Raw genomic sequence first — 17,419 nt, forward strand, 5'->3', positions numbered from 1 at the left:
AGCCCCCTGAACTCAGTCCAGAGATTACAAAATCTTTAAATGTAAAACTACCAACAGTTTTTTGTGGGTTTGGTTTTGGTTGTTTTTGCTTGCTTGCTTGCTTTTGCCAGAAACTGATTTAACTGCCTTTCACTGGGAAATATAATCTTTCTTGAAACTTGCTGTATAACATGGACAGCAGTATGATTGCTAATCCTGTCATTTTCATAGGAAAGAAAATCAGCCTAAGGCCCAACACTAGGATCAATAGTGTATGACAGGGAGCAAGCACATTGATAGTAGACAGTTGCTATACTGTTCTTCCTCAATTTTCTGGATTGGTCATTGAGCCTCAATTATAAGGTGAAGGGGATTTGCTATCAAAAATCAAGTAAAATTGAGCCTCACACTAGCACTAACCCTAGTTACCATTAGTGTATTATTTTCTTTTTTAAAAAATATATACCACATGCTTTCTTTTTTAATCATATTTTTATTGTACAATATAACATATATACATAGAAATAATAACTTTCCAAGTGCTAATTTAACAAGTAGTTATAGAGCAAATTTCAAAGAATATTATGGGTTACAGTTCTACTGTTTCATTATTTCATATTCTGAAATATATATACAAAAAGGTGATAGGTTTCAAATTACAATTTAACAAGCAGCTATAGAACAAATATCAAAGGATGTTATGGGTTACAGCTCCACCATTTCAATTCTTTCCTTATAGCCATTCTAATATCCTAGCAACTAAGAAAAAAAAAATTATATAGCGATTCAGTATTCATAATCCTTTGTTAAATTCCACCTTGTCTATTGCTACCCCTTCCTCTAGTTTAATCTATTTTCTATGAGAGTTCAAGGATACAATGAAAATATCTATATAGGTATACATTCTTTCATTAAATATAAAAAAACTCTTAGTATCTATAAATGCTGAAACTGTTCTCATTTTTTTTTTTTTCAGATGTAGGAGATGGATACACAGGGAACTGTATAATAAGGAATCTTCCGTGGGGGTGGGGGATTGGGAGGAAAAAAAAATCCTAGCGGAAGGAAATCAGCCTGAATCTACTGATCTCTGCTATTACATAATAAAATAGATTTAAACTGGCCATATGAACTTCAAGTTCAAGCTGTAAGATTCTATTTGATCAAGGAAAATTCTCAATTATAATTTAAAAACTCAAGACTTACCAAAGATTCTGTAGTTTACATTCTGGGTGCTTTAAGGCTTCACGTAATGACTTTAGTCCATTACCCCCCACATTACTACCTTTCAGGTCCCTATTAGATTCTGGTTGAGAGGCAAAGAACTAGAGATATACTGATAACCATCAAGCAAGGTAAGAAATCTCAGCCTTCAGAAGGAAAATATGCAGAAGGATTACCAAATTACCTATTTACATTTCCTCTGTTTTAGTTTCCTAGGCTGCTCAAAGCAAATACCATGAAACGGGTCAGGTTAAACAATGGGAATTTATTTGCTCACAGTTTTAAGGCTGGGAAAATGTCCAAATCAAGGCATCATCAAGAAGATGCTTTCTTCCTGCCCACAATCCTTGGCTCCTCTGTCACATAGAGGTGTCTCCCTTGTCTTCTTTGTTTTGTTTATTTCAGCTTTTTGATTCTGTGGCTTTCTTTTTCTCTGTCTGAATTTCATTCTTTTACAAAGGATACCAGTAATAGGATTAAGACCCACCCCGATTGAGGTGGTTCACACCTTAACTGATCTAACCTCATCACAAGGTCCTACTTAAAATGGGTTCACACCCACAGGAATGGATTAAATTTAAGAACATGTTTTTCTGGGGAATTTACAGCTTCAAACCACCACACCCTGCTTACAGCATCCTGGTCTTTTCAAATCCAACTCTAGATATTATCTGAATATTCTTGGCATCTCATATCTTAATCTGGGTTTCTCATATTCCAGGTCAGGTCATAAATCCAAGTTTCAGGATATTGCTTAGAGAAATAACTTGGTTGCAACTTAGATACTCACTTATATCCTGACAAGTGACACTCCCAACTTTTTTTGCCCTTCCTCCCTAAAGGGAAGAAGAAGGTGATGATGGCAGGAAATGCAGAAGAGAGGCCTTTAACTCTTAGTCCTGGGAATGACTACCAAAAATAATAATTGCAGCTATTCCATATACTGCAATCACAATATTAATTCACACTATTTTAATCCTTTAGATAGTCCAAAGTGAGTTCACAGTTGATATTAGATGTTTGATATGCATCATTAGCAAAACACATTATTGCAAAATATGCCTTCTCATAGTGTGGACTTTGTTAGGTATACTATTCAAAAACCTCCCTTTGTAATACCACCTCCTCCCCTTCTGCCCACCACTCATCCTCTATCCTCTTACTCCTAGCCAAGCACACACAAGAAAAGAAAACTTTTACCCATTTAGAGAAGGAACCATCGTTACTTAGTAAAAGTGCCTAATGTATTCACTAAATATAAACTAGAAGCACAATCTCACTTGTTAGGGGAAAAAGACCTGAATAAATAAGACCACACTTAGGTGTGAAATGCTGAGAGCAGACTTCAGAGTGTCATCTCCCCTAGGAGTCCTTCAATTCTAAAAGAGGAAGTCATTTAACCCTAAAGGTTAGCTATTGTTAGAATTTGGATGGGTGAAGTTCAGTGAAGGGACAATGTGGGGGAGATAATTGGGGACCAGCAGGAAGGACTTCCAGGAAATAATCACAATATATCTCTTCATTACCTACCACATTTACATGCAAGACCAGTCCAGTCCTGCACTAGTTGCTTGAAATCTAAGGTCAGAACTCACTAAAATCACTGAGATTCTTAGGAAAAGATATGGGGAGTCTGTCATAAAAGAAAAAAGAATTTTATCTTCAGTGGTAATGGAAACAAGTGTCTATCATTTGTTCAGCATTCAAGACATAATACTGAGCATCTTTTGCACCTACTTGGACACAGTTCTGGGCACAGGATACTAAGGAAAATAGGATCAGTTCCAACTCCTATTAGAACTAATAGACGAGGGAGAGAGGCATGCAAACAAGCAAATGTAAAAGAGTGATAGGTATGTAGATTCAAGATAAATTTTTAAAAAGACTGACAACAGCAAATGTTGGCAAATGTTGCTGGTGGGAGTATAAATGGTTCAACCACTTTGTAGAACTGTTGTAGGACTGTTTGACAACTTCTTAAAAAGTTAAGACAACTTCTTAAAAAGTTGACCATACATCTATGAACCAGCAATTCCACTCCTAATTATTAATCCAAGAGATGAAAACATATGTCTACAAACAAAACAAAACAAAAACACTCATAAAAGAATGTTCACAGCAGCCTCATTTATAGTAGCCAAAAAGTGGAAACAGCCCATGGGTCTATTAAAGAGAATGAATAAACAACTTGTGGTATATCCATACAATAGAATGCTAATCAGCAAGAAAGGAACAAACTACTGATACATGCAATGACATGGATAAATTAAAAAAAAAAACTTTTTGAGAAAAAAAAATGCATACTGTACAAATGAATCTAAATTATTTCCAAGAACTGAACAGATGAAACTTATCAATGATGATATAACTTAGAAAAGGATTGCCTTTGGGACTAGATGGGGTGGGAAGTTTGAGGAGAAAGGGATACAAGGAAACTTTCTGGGATGATAGAAAAATTTCTATCTCATTTTGTTTGTTGGTTGCATAGTGTGTACAATTGTCAAAACTAAATGAACTGAGCACTGTGTATTTTATAAATTATTCCTCCAAGAGTTTAAGAAGAAAAAAAAGTAATATTTGGGGCCAGAATCAAACATGTCAGTGTTCCAAAATATGTTTTTGAAGTGTTTTGTTGATCTGCCTAGGATGTTTTAGCTCTGTGTCCTTCTTCATCTGGAAAATTCCTAATGAAACCTCAAAAACCCATATCAACAGCTATACATTCTGTGGACTCTTTCCCAGAACAAGTTAGTTATGCACCCATGTCCCTATGGGTTTCCATTTGTCAAGTTCTTAAGTGTATTTAATGGATTTAAAATATTTTTTTACTATTAGTTTCCCTTCAATTAGCAGGAGTGGGAGGTGGGGCAAAGAATGAAACTGGGATAACTCCATTAAATTTTCTATGCCAGACTTATACAGTAGTTTTTATAGTTTACAGTTTGGGTGCCTTAGTTCTTGATAAAAATCTTCATCACTAATTCATCAGGGTTGCTATAACACAGGTCATTTCTCTCAAGTGCTCATTTCTGTGAAGCACAGAACAGAGATCTTACCAGAAATAGGTAATGTGGGTCACCATTGTTAGGCTGGAGTCATTCAGGAATCCACACAACACAGCAAGTCATGGTTTAAGTAGAGAGTTTAAGGTTTATTAGAGGAAGAAAGCAGAAGAAAGCAGGTGGGAGCCAGCGAAAAGAAAGAAAGAAAGAAAAACGGCTCCAGCTCTCTGAGAGCAGCATTTTTCAAAGGAAAAACCCACGTTGGGTGTTGGGGGGAAAGGGTGCCTGCTGAATGTGTTCTGTGCCTCAATTGGGTGAGTGCTTATCAATTTCTGGGCTGATTGGTTGCTAGGGTTCTGAGTATTATTATTCTTTGAAATGTAGCTGTGTTATCTATGTGGAGGAAGCAGGCCTTTTGGCTTGTTTGTGGTTGTTCATCTTATGGACCTATCTGATCTTGCCTTGTCCGCCCCCTGGGTCTAGGCACCGCTATGACTGGGATTTCTAAAACAGCCTTCAACCCTTAGTTTGTGGTGCACCTGATTATCTATGAGATAAGCAGCAGGGCCCCTGGATCAGACATTCCTTGTATATGTTAGACTTTTTTCTGGGGTCTGACAACCATCCCTTTGTCTAAATAATTGGAAAATGAAAAGCCCAATGATCTAATTTAGCCCAGGCAACTCTCAGAAGATGGTATTGGGGTGAACAGTAAGTGTTCTAGTTTGCTAATGCTGCCGGAATGCAAAACACCAGAGATGGATTGGCTTTTATAAAAGGGGGTTTATTTGGTTACACAGTTACAGTCTTAAGGCCATAAAGTGTCCAAGGTAACACATCAGCAATCAGGTACCTTCACTGGAGGATGGCCAGTGGTGTCTGGAAAACCTCTGTTAGCTGGGAAGGCATGTGGCTGGCGTCTGCTCCAAAGTTCTGGTTTCAAAATGGCTTTTTCCCAGGATGTTTCCTTCTAGGCTGCAGTTCCTCAAAAATGTCACTCTTAGTTGCACTTGGGGTATTTGTCCTCTCCTAGCTTCTCTGGAGCAAGAGTCTGCTTTCAACGGCTGTCTTCAAACTGTCTCTTATCTGCAGCTCCTGTGCTTTTTTCGAAGTGTCTCTCTTGGCTGTAGCGCCTCTTCAAAATGTCACTCACAGCTGCACTGAGTTCCCTCTGCCTGTCAGCTCATTTATATGGCTCCACTGATCAAGGCCCACCCTGAATGGGTGGGGCCACGCTTCCATGGAAATATCTCATCAGAGTTATCACCTACAGTTGGGTGGGGCGCATTTCCATGCAAACAACCTAATCCAAAGGTTCCAACTTAATCCCCACTAATATGTCTGCCCCACAAGATTGCATCAGAGAATATGGCTTTTTCTGGGGGACATAATACATTCAAACCAGCACAGTAAGTGTGCTTTGGAAACGGCAAGAACATCCAGTGCAGCTCTGGCATGGGCACAGTCCACCAGGAGCCTTCCTCTTGGCACTCCAAAAGCCTTATTTTCCCAATAGTTCCTTCACCTTCAGACACCCCCACAACACACACACTACAAAAACCACAGACTTTACTTTAGAGATAGGGACTTAGGAGGGATAAGAAACAGGTCTTCAAATACCCAAAGAGCCAATATCAAGAAGAAAATTAATGTATGACCAGAAAGAGTAAGATTAGGATTAGTGGGTAGATATTAGAGGACTTTGGTATAGATTAAGAACCACAGGCTTTAAGTCCCAGTTCTGTCACTTACTATATTGCTGTAATAAAGTCATGCTTGTTCTATGAGATCCAGTTTTCTTCATCTATAAAATGGAAATGTCATCTCCCTAATAGTCACTTTTAGTGGATATATAAAAGCACTTTACAAACTTTAAAAAGCCATATAATTTAATTATTGGGCACATTAGCAATAGACTCATTATAAACAAATAAAGGGCAACAAGGAATAAAACAGAGGATGGCTGCAGTGGTTATAAGCACAAGCTGTAGAACAGAACAGTCCTGAGTCCCAACTCAGCTCTGCCATTCACTTAACTGGGTGATTCTGGCAATGTTACTAAACAACATGAGCTCAGCTTCTTCATCTTAAAAAATGAAGATAATAGTATCTATTTCTTAAGGTTAAGATAATCTATAGTAAATGCTTAGCAAGTGTCTCAGATTGTCAGTATTCTTAACAACTGATAGTTATTATTAATTATATTAAAATATATAAAAGTCTAACACATTGTCTGGAACATAATGGCTACACAACAAATACTGGTTTCCATGAACAGCACTGCAGAATGGTAGACTCTCCATCACTTAATGTCTTGAATTTATGAAAATCAGACAATAAATCATTCAAATACTCAAGTGCTTACTATGGGTAAAATGGTAAATTAGACAGAGATCCTGCCCTTGTAAAGTTTATAATGTTGTGTTGTAGAAGACTCTGAAGTCACCTATAATGTCCCTTTTAAATGCTGGATTCTCAGAGTCATTTTTAAATTTTAGTTGCAATGCCAACTCTGTTAGTCGATAACACTACAAACATAGGTGACAGGAAGGACTGGCAATCTAGAGGCCGGAATACCTAATGTCCCTGGGTTCAATCACATCATCTTTAAATAGAACTATGAAATCAAACTTAAGAAACCTCACTGAAGAAGGTTACCTACCACCCCCACAAGGAGGGTAAAAGTCATAGCATCTTAGTTTGCAATTTCTACTTGTACCATCTTTATAGGTAGGAAATATATATGACAAGATGAATGGTCCCTGCTAACTTAGGGACTCTAGTATATAAACACAGACAGGAATACACCTTTGTTCATCAGGCTGTCAACTTTCGCCTGAGAATTTCCAAATACTGTTTGCTTGAGACCATGAATTAACATGCCTTGATTCTGACTCTGGCCAAAGAGCCAGTTTTGTTGACTTGTTTTGAATGTTGTTTATGAAATAGGTAGGATATTAGAAGTTGTTAACTAGAGGTGAACAAAGGTCCCTTCTGCTCCAAAAGCTCAAACTTCTTCCAAATCTGACAAAAAGACCATATACTCACTATACTGCACTGCATCCTGATCTCCTTGCACATTTCTAGCCTTGATGTCTTCTTGTCCCACAGTCTGGGTTGTCCCTTCAACATGAAGAGGAGAGGCCCATCCCAACAGATTCATAGAAATTAATATATGATAGAAGAGAGACCATAATTGGGAAAGAAAGCATTCAGTGCCATTTGTTAGAATAACTTGTAAACCATTTAGACAAAAATTAATTTGTTTGACAGAATAAGTCCTAGATATAATAAATCAGTAATAGTTAATACTTCAAACCAGGGAAAAACAAACAAATCAGAAAAAAGCAGAGACTATTCATTACACTTTAGGAAAGGAAGGGCTTATAATCTTGGACACAATAGGAAAAACAACCAAGAATACGAGTGTCTATTAGGATGAATATTTAACTATACTGAAATTAAAACCTCTTGTCCATGAGAACTCAAACATAAAAGGTAAACCAAAAACAGAAGTGTTTATAGGAAATTTAGCAAATAAGGAGTTGATGTGTAAATTAGTAAAACTACTCTGAAAACAGGTATTATTAACTACTCAAGTTGGATATATGTACCTAGCACCCAGATCTTGATTTCTAATATCATTCTCCAATAAAAGAAAACCAGGGCTCTTTGGCCAGGGCAGGGAAAAGCAAGATGAGCTTGGAACATTTTGTAGTGCCAGAAAGTATGAAAGTGCTCGTTATGGGACAAAGGTGTTGGATTCTTTGCCCATTGCGCTCAAATGAACAATTCCTGAGACACTGGGGTTTCAAAGAGAGTTTATGGCTAGGTGTGAAGCTGGAGAGAAGATGGCCTATTGGCCCAAAAATCTACCTCCCTGCACTGCAGTAATTCTGATAGTTTTATAGTATTAAAAGATAGGCAGGTTTTAGGATAATGAGCACAGTGGCTCCAGATAATGTAATTAGACATGATCTAACTATTGAGCACGTGCAGGTTGATTAATGCTTAGTCACAGAATGTAAGAAAATGGCAGCCTTAATATGATGATGGGTGTGATTTTTAGTATTATAATGAGGTATAGGCGGCTTTTAGGTTAAAGTCTAAGCTACTGCACTTGTCAGGCATGCCCATTTTGGTTAGATCCAGCTTCAGTTATCAAGACAACTTTGGACTTGAGGTGGGTTAGTTCTGGGCTGACCCAAGACCCTTCATTAATAAATGTTAGGGGCTATCTTTAGTGATCATAAGACTTTAAAGCTGAAAAACTGGATAAAATAGGTATAAGTGAAGGTTAGTCACAAGGTTTTTACAATCAAAAGGGCACAAGATAAAGGCTATACAATTGTTATCAGAGATCAAGGCAGCTGGATTACAGTTCAGAGATTTCACTTATTTCCCTCTAATATATCAGAAGTAAAAAGGAATATCTATATAATGATTCAGTAATCATAATCATCCCTTAAATCCTAACTTCTCAGCCACATGCTCAAAAAACAAAAGGATGGGAGTTTGTCAAAAGGACTCAGGAACCTACCCAAAAGAACTCCCAATGGCCAAAGCTGGAACAATTTGAGCAACATTTAAACAGCATATTGGATTATAAACCAAAATATAAAATAAATACCCATGATTCCATACTGGTATGGATAAATGACTGAAAACAAACAAGGGAGAAGAGACAGTCCCTTTCCAGAAAAATTCTAAATATTTTATGTAAACTCTCCCTCCACCAGGTGCTGGATCTTAATCCTCCTACCCCCACCCAGGTGTGGGCTGCACTGATGACTTGCTTCTAACGGAAAGGGTGGGTAGTAACAGTGGAGAAGCCTGGAAACACTACCTAGGCCAGGTGATCAAGGTTCACACTATCAGTGATAAGTCATAGCATGTACCCTTAGTATGATGTGATGAGAATGGTACTTCATCTCTGTGGTTTTCCTCCCCCAAACCCATAATTCCAGTCCAACCAGGAGGAAATATCAGACAATCCACATTGTGGGTCATTCTACAAAATACTTTATCAGTACTCCTCAAAATTGTCAACTCATCAAAAACAAGATCAGGAGGCTAAGGAGAGATGATGGCAAAATGGAACATGGTATTCTGGAAGGGCTCCAGGAACAAAAAAGGGTATTAAGGAAAAACTAGTGAAATCTGAATACAGTGTGGAATTTAATGACTAGTCTCAGTTAATCATTTCAATTATGACATGTTCTACAACAATCTAAGATATTAATAACGGGGGAATTGAGGTGTGAGGTATACAGATTTAGATTCTGTAAATCTGAAAGTACTCTAAAATTAAAAGGTTATTTAAAAAAATTAAAGATATGAATATCCTCTGGCCAACAAATTACAGTCCTCAGAATATACACAACAGAAATGTATGTGCAGGTACACCAGGAGACATATACAAGAAGAGCCACAGCAGCCCTGCTTGTAATTCCCAAATACTGGGAAAGATCCAAAGTGTCCATCAATAGTAGAATTAATAAATTGTGATAAATTCATACAATGAAATATTATACAGCAATGAAAATATGTTCTACAGCTACATGTTGCCAGGATGAATCTTACAAAATATTCAGTGAAAGAAACCAAACCCAAAGAATATGTGGTGTTTACTTCCACTTATAAAAAGATCAAGACAGAGAAAATGAAACTATGATGTTTGGAGACACATATCTATAGGTGTTAAAATCACATTTTTTTATAAAGGGAGTAGGTACAAGGAAGCAAATATCATAAAAGGCAGCTTAGTGTTACCTCTGCAGGGAGGGAGGGAGGGATTTGTCAACAAGGAGGTACATCTGGGCCCCTATTCCTTGACCTTGTGATAGTTTACATTGGGTATCACTTTACAATCATTCTTTAAGCTTCACTTTTATGTTTAATGCACTCTTCTGAGTTACAGCTCACACAAAAATATGGTTTGCAAAAGGTTCATATCACCATAAAGAGATAATATACATAGATCAGAAATGCAATGAAGCAAATTTTTGTGAATAGCCTATTCATAGAATAAAAAAGTAAATGCTTAACAGGAAATGTTAAGTGTTCAAACTTAGAAGTTTTCAAAAATAATACAAACCAGAAGATACCTCTTCTCAGTTATTAAAAGGACAAAAGTAAGCTTTAAAAATATTGTATGATGATGAGAATGAAATAGATATTGTTGGTCTAAATGTTAACTGCTACATTCTTTTGGAAAGCCACATGTCCACAGCTTTAGAGAATTTTAAAAACATGCATGATTTTTCAATCAGTAACTTATTTTCTGGGAAATTATCCAATGGAAAGAATCTCAAATATAGAAAATAAAGTTTTGTGCATAAAGGTTTTCAGAAAAGTAATTGTCAACAGCTTAATCCAATTATGATTAATAAAATGAATGCATATATATTCTCTTGACTTTTCAGTCATAACTATTCATGTAGAATGTGCAGCAAGTGCAGGATCAATAAGCAGATGGCAGGAACATGTGAATCACAACTAAGAAATTAAAACAAAACCTAAGCAAAAAAAAAAAACAGACGAACAAAATATATCAAAATATTATCAATGGTCATATTTTGAGTTTAATGACAATTTATGACAATTTTCATTAATCATAATACATTACTTAAGTAAATGGAAAAATATAAAAGGGAAAGGGAAGGTAATACAATTTGTCAAATGCCAGAGAGATAAAGATACAAATACATGCCAATTGTACTTGAATTTGGCATTTAGGAGGTCACCGGTAACCTCCACAGAAAGAGCAATGTTAGGTCACTGCTGGGGAAGAAAGCGTGAGTGACAAAGCTTCCCTGCTAGGGGTGAGAGGTTAGGTAACCAATGCAGTCAGCGAACAGGTTCCATTATTTCTAGCACTTTGCTAGAAGAGGTGGGGAGAGAGAAACTTGTAGCGTGGAGCACAGGGTATGGAAAAATTTTCGGTGGTCTGTTTCGTTTTCAAATTGAGAGTGGGGATCGGAGACGTACGGATTGGAGTCAGCGCTGAGCACAGGTGGAGGACATAGCCTCTGAATGAAGGACTAACACCTGTTCCAGGGCAGCGAGCAGGGAAGCATTCCTGAATTCAGTTAGGACATCTATGCCCTCGGGCCAATGGTTAAAGTGGGTATATTCATACCACTTTAACTCAGGAAAGTTAAGAAGCCGCGACTGCACAAGAGTTAGTAAAAGGCAGCACTAGTTCTTCAATCGAAGCGTACTCGTTACCCACGTGCGTACTGCGCTCCTGGCCTCCCCAGGTGGCCCAGGAAACGCACACTGGAAGGCGCCTCTCGCACTCAGCCATAGCCCGCGCCCGGACCAGGGGAGCCGGCTGCGTTCTCCACCCCGGGGGGGTCATCCTCTTGGGCCTTGGGTTCCGGGTCTGCATCCTTTCTTGTCTTCAACACAGAATGTGGGAATGGAAGGGCTTTCACGAAATTCGAATTCCTATTTTACAGAGGGCAAAGCAGACAAAAAGCGGATCGATCATTCCATACCTTGGGTCACAGTGACAAAGGTTAAATCCCAGAGCTGGAAGCCATGAATCAAAACAGGGAAGGAAAGGCTCAACAAGTCCCTACTGTTTGATGAGAAAGGGGAATTCATTCTGTGGCCCTTTACGCCTATTCGCATTCCTTAAGCAGAGCAAAGGTGCGCGGAAAAAGAGCTGCCTGCGGCTGGCGGGGCGTGGTCGGACCCTAGCCACCTGCGGCGAGTCTCTCTTCTCATTGGCTGATCAGGCAGGGTGGCTCTACTCTCCCCGCCTACGGCTCAGACTGATGCTACCCCGTGCTTCTAGAAGATACGTTCAATGTAGAATAGGTGCACAGCACTCCCGGAGGCATTCGGGATACTTCCTTTCCTGTTAACCAATAGCATGCGGATTAGAGGGCCCCAGGAGTTGGGCCCTAGCTTCGGATGACCTTTCCTATTGTCTGACTCCCAATACGCAATATCCCTTTAGTCATTCATCTATAATCCAAATAATTATTGCACACCTACCTCGTGCCAGGCAGTTTTCTGGGCCCTAGAGATACAGCAGTGAATGAAACACCCAAACTCCTCCCCACTTCCCCCATGGAATTTACATCCTATTGAAGTAACACTGATACGGAAAAAAAACAAAGTGGAGTAAGGGACATAGTGCTAGGGGTGGAAGGTCCTATTTCTATTTTGATAGAAAGGAAAAATACTCTGCTAAGATGATATTTGCATAAAGTGCTGGCATGAGTCATGTGGATAGCTGGGAGATTCCCGGGAGAGGAAATAGCAAGTGCAGAGGCCCTCAGACAAGAGCCCACTTGACATATTTGAGGAACAGTCAGGAGCCAGGGTGGCTGGAACAGGGAAATGGAAGGGAAGAGCAGTAGGAGATGAGGTCACAGAGGTAGTGATAACTCTGGAGGTCATGCTGAAAATAAACTTGAGGTAAAGCAAGGACAAAAATTCAGGGGATAGATAATGGCTTGGATTAGAGTAATAGTAGTGGAGGTGGTAAGAAATAGTGAGATGCAGCATATATTTAGAAGGTAAAACTGAGGAATATGCTGATTAATTAGATGTGAGAAGTGAGATAAAAGGAGATGAAGATGACCTCAGGTTTTTGGTCTCAGTAGTTGGGAGGTTGGAATTGCTACTTACCGAGATGAGGAAGACTTCGAGGAGCAGGTTTGGGGAGAGAGTATGGGGCAGCCGGAGAGATCAGTTTTGTTTTGAACATATTTTCAAAATGTGTATTAGACATTCCAATGAAAACGTCAAGCAGACAGTTGGATAAACTATTAGCTGGAGTGACAAAATGACAACCTAGTGACCCTCTGCTCTAAGCTTACCTGAATAATAGCAAATGAGAAATCAGCTGAAGTTCACCCTAGCTTTTTTTGCTCACTAATGTGGCAAGAAGAATTAGCTAAGTCAGGACTTTCTCTTCTCTGTAGGCTTGGGTCAGCTATCTTATTCTTTATTATTTTCCTTCAAAGGTGCTATAGTACTCCAGTATCCAGCTGACTGGGCCCATGTTTTCTTATTTGCTCAACTTTTAAAAATCCAATGAATGTACATCTTCTTTCCTTAATGACAATCTGGTTCTTTGCAAAGGACACAGCTTCCCCTGAACGCCTTATGGGCTGGATTTCCTTGACCCATTTACCAAAACACGAGAGTTATGAGTAGTAACTGAGTTACTCTGGGTATCATAAACAAAAATTTTAAATTTAAATTAAAAAGTGTTAAGGAATTTACTAGAAGGATCCTGGTGTATTTCATATAATTGGTAAGAACTGAAGAATCAAGCTGTGGGAAGGACAAGAATCACAGACACTCCAGGGCTTCTACAGCAGGAGTTCCTTGGTTTTGGTTACATTTTTATGCACCATAAACTCTATTCACAGAGTAGTTACTTGATATATTACTACTTTTCCTTATTTGAACAACCTCTCCCACCAATTAAATTATTGCCTTGTTTTTTTGTTTAGTTTTTCTACACCTTATCACTAATTCATCCCAAAACTACTGTGATCTGGTTGAATCTATCCACAGGAGAACCCGAGTTTAGTATTTTTAGGTCTTCTTGAGATGGAGAGATTCTGAGAGAAGAATTTTCCAACCTCCTATCTACAAGGTATAAACTTGACTTCATTATGCAGATATTTCTCTTGATCGCTATTTTCAGTATGATGTCCACATCTGCAACTCTGCCTGATAACTCCTAAAGTAGAGACTTCTGTTTTATTCCAAGAAATTTCTATTTCTTGCTATGCTGGAGGAGGAGCAGAACCTGACTGAGAGAGTAAGGAAAGGGATCTTGTCTGCTTTTTAAATAAATTTTCAACTAATCCTCTATTTATCTAATTCAGGGGTACCCAATGTCTGATTTGAGCCTTTTAGGGTTTCTGAACCACAGGGGTTTTTTCAGATTTTGCTACTGTAAGGTAAGCATTCAGCTTTCTCAGGTCTACTAGCCTGTTACTGCTCATTTAGTTGACTTCTATTTCTATAAAGTCATTGCTGTGTCAATTTTCCCATTCTCATTATCCTTGTCAATTTATGCTTTCTGATATCCTTTTAAACTGGTGTTTTAGTGGGGTGTGAAATAGTGTGGAGAAAAATAAGTAGGCTTAGTGAAGTAACAGAAATCTTGGTTTTCAAGATCATTTGGCTTTAGTATAGAAAGTAATTAGTCATAAGTAATTTTGGAGGCAGGAAGTACAGTAACGAATCCTAAAGCAATCCAGACAAGAAACGATGGTAGTCTAAATTAATGTGGTGGCACTGTGGATGGAAAGAAATGGTTGAATTTGAAAAATACCAAAGAGAAAACTGATTATTGATTGACAATCTGGGAACCTATGGAGTTGGTGAGAAAGAAGGAATCAAAGGAGAGACTCATATTTATAGGCAGGTCAGCTAGGTGAGTGGAATCGTATTTAATGAGATAGTTAACATCAGTGTTGGAAATGATCTTGGGGAAAATAATAAGTTCTGTTTTGAACATTGCTTATTACCTAGTCTGTCTTCCCCATTAGACTGGAATTCCTTGGGGTTAGGTATCATTTTCATCTTCATAATATTATAGTTTAGAGTCAACACATTTTTGCTGACTAATTAATTAGCAGACAATAAGAACAAGGACATTTCCTATATGAGGGAATGTAAGGAAAGTGCACAGGTGGGTGAAAATATATGACACTTTTAGGATATAGCAATTCTGCTTTTGAAATGTGAATTTGATGTATAGATATAAAATAAAACAAAACTGGAAAGACATGATTTAACATGATTATATTAATTATGCTAAAAATCTAAGTATCTGGCATCTGCACCCCTAATAATTCTTTCTGTATTGTGTCCCACTGAACAAGCAGTGAGACTTTCCCCAAAAGAAGAAATAGGGGGAGACCCAGCAGGAACTACCCCAAACCACCCCACAAATTGGGTCTGTTGCAATTCTGAAGAAGGAGGCACTAAACTAGGATGGTCAGTCCTTAGGCACTTACTAGGGGAACTTACAAAGAGCTGCACCAACCTCACGACAGACAGTGAGATGGCAAGAAGTTCACTGGAGTATGTCTGACTTCAAATAAAATATATGGGATCCTTCTATAGACAGAATTCAAATAAAATGAAAATAAACCTACTAACTTGGTAAACCATGAAAAGAGCCATATTTATTCCCTTACAGTAAAGGGTAGGAGGAATAGTTAAGAGAGCTGTGAATGTTAGAGTCTTTTGGTTCTAAAACCATTTTTAACATGTCCATAAAATCATGAAATAGAACATATTTATTTCCTGAAAAGTAAACTGAGGATACAAAGAAAAATTTTAAAAGTTGAAGGTCCTAAAATTGTACCTTAGTAAAAATGAATTAGACATGTTTTCATTTTTATTTAGTTTACATACTCCTGACCACATAAGTGCTTAATGATAAAACCATACATTTTTTTGTTTGTTTGTTTCTTTTCCCTTTGACTTAGCACTCTTGCTAAAACTAACCCGTGAGGAAGAACAGTGTCTGCCCCTTATGGCATTATTATTAAAAAAAAAAAAAAAAAAAAAAAAAAAAATCTGTTTTGCCTTTCCTCTATTACTTTCGATAAATTTTAATTTTTGAGGCCTTAACTTTCTTAAAATGCTAAGTAACAAAATAGAAAATGTAAGTCTTCTTAATTAGCAACTACTAGCAAAAAGGCATCACAAGAAAAATTTAAAAGGTGTCACCTCATGCCCCTGCATCTGGAAGAAGGAAAACCATTCTTCTTCTCTTAAAATAAGAATGTAAGTTAAGTAACAACTTTAACAACCAACATTTGATGTTTTTATATGCCAGGAATCCTGAAAAGTACATTACATGGATTATCCCAATTATTTCTTAACAATCAGACTAATATTCTACAGGTTGGATGCTGCATCACAGAACAGCCCAACATCAGAACAGCCTACCTCCAGTGTTCATTCTTAGGAGTTAATGTCTGTGCATTCAGAATTTTAACTATCATCCTTGTTTACATCAGTCAGAGAGTAGGCAATATTAAGATCTTCATCTTGCAAGACAGAAAACTGAGCCTGAAAGGTTAAACAACTTGCCTAGTGGGTAACAATGACAGATTTTAAAGTCAGTTGTGTCAGAAAACAAAGCTCAAATTCATAAACCCTATGCTATATTGCCTCCCAACGTTCAAGTCGGAGAGGGTCTATGCACGATGATTTTGTGGTCTCAGGAGTAAGAAATTCAAGGGGTTCATTGGGGAGAGGGGGGCGGGTTAAGCTCTGGGCCACCCACCCCTGCTAAATAAACAGACTATAAGTAGTTAACATTTATAGAGTACTTCTCATGTGCCAGAGACCACTTTTAAGCACATTAACTACTTTAACTCATTTAATGTAGAAAAGCCTGTGAAACAGTTACCATTATACTTAATTTAAAAGTGGGTAAGCTTTTAAATTTAAAGTGGGGAAAAGGATAAGGAAGTCAGCCAAGTTCATATCACCTTCGAATCCAAGGAGTCCCTCGTTTTTAACCACTACCTTGGCAAAGGTTCCTTGCCTAACGAAAAGTCTGACTACAACTGACCCAGCCCAAGTCCCTAAATTCAGGTGAGGGACAAGACTCAGGGAAGCGAAAGTACACTCACTAGATATTAGAAAAACAGGAGCTTCAAACTCTTTCTACGAGTCCCAGGACACAGAAGGCCTCTTTCTCACGTTTCCACCTCAGCCACCTTGCCCTTCCCGTCTCTGCCTGGAGTCTCCAGAGAAGCAGACGGCTGCGCAGGAAGGGAGGAGGGAAGAAACCCCGATCCGACCAAGCCCGTCTGTAGACGCGTAGCGGGTCCCTCGCAACGACAAGATGGAATTTGAAAAGCTCTCTCCGCGGCTGCGTGACCCCAACCTCGAGTTTAGGGACGACACCAGGGCCATAGCGACTCGATGCCCTTTCTACCGATGGTGCAGTACGGTGGGCGCAGCCATCCCTGTTTACCTTTAGGGGACCTGACAACGGTTTCCTCACGTTCCGACTGGGGGTTTCCGCTCTCGTGTGAGATTCCCGGAATTCTCCGAGGGCAGTCGTTACATGTCCCTGAAACACAACCACATCCCCTTCCCGGAGGCCCTAAAAGTACCAAGAGTAGCTCTATAGCGTTAGTGCCCAGGTTTTCTCGGACGCGTTCTTCGGTCTTCTACAACGGCCCTGCGGCGGGAACGCCTGCAGC

The 17,419-nt window shown here is 38.6% G+C and overlaps 1 long non-coding RNA gene across 2 annotated transcripts; it reads right to left on the bottom strand.

Annotated features, from left to right (window-relative positions):
• Positions 1-10,766: 10,766 nt before the first annotated feature.
• LOC119537595 lies at positions 10,767-17,392 on the bottom strand. Of its 2 annotated transcripts, none has more exons than XR_005217447.1 (2): positions 17,188-17,392; positions 10,767-11,657 (listed from the first exon to the last, which is right to left on the bottom strand). It is a non-coding gene; the product is annotated as an uncharacterized LOC119537595 (long non-coding RNA). The 2 variants fall into 2 exon arrangements; XR_005217446.1 differs by having other exon boundaries at positions 16,841-17,392.
• Positions 17,393-17,419: the final 27 nt, after the last annotated feature.

The sequence above is a fragment of the Choloepus didactylus genome, chromosome 6 (genome assembly GCF_015220235.1).
Source record: "Choloepus didactylus isolate mChoDid1 chromosome 6, mChoDid1.pri, whole genome shotgun sequence".
Classification (NCBI taxonomy): domain Eukaryota; kingdom Metazoa; phylum Chordata; class Mammalia; order Pilosa; family Megalonychidae; genus Choloepus; species Choloepus didactylus.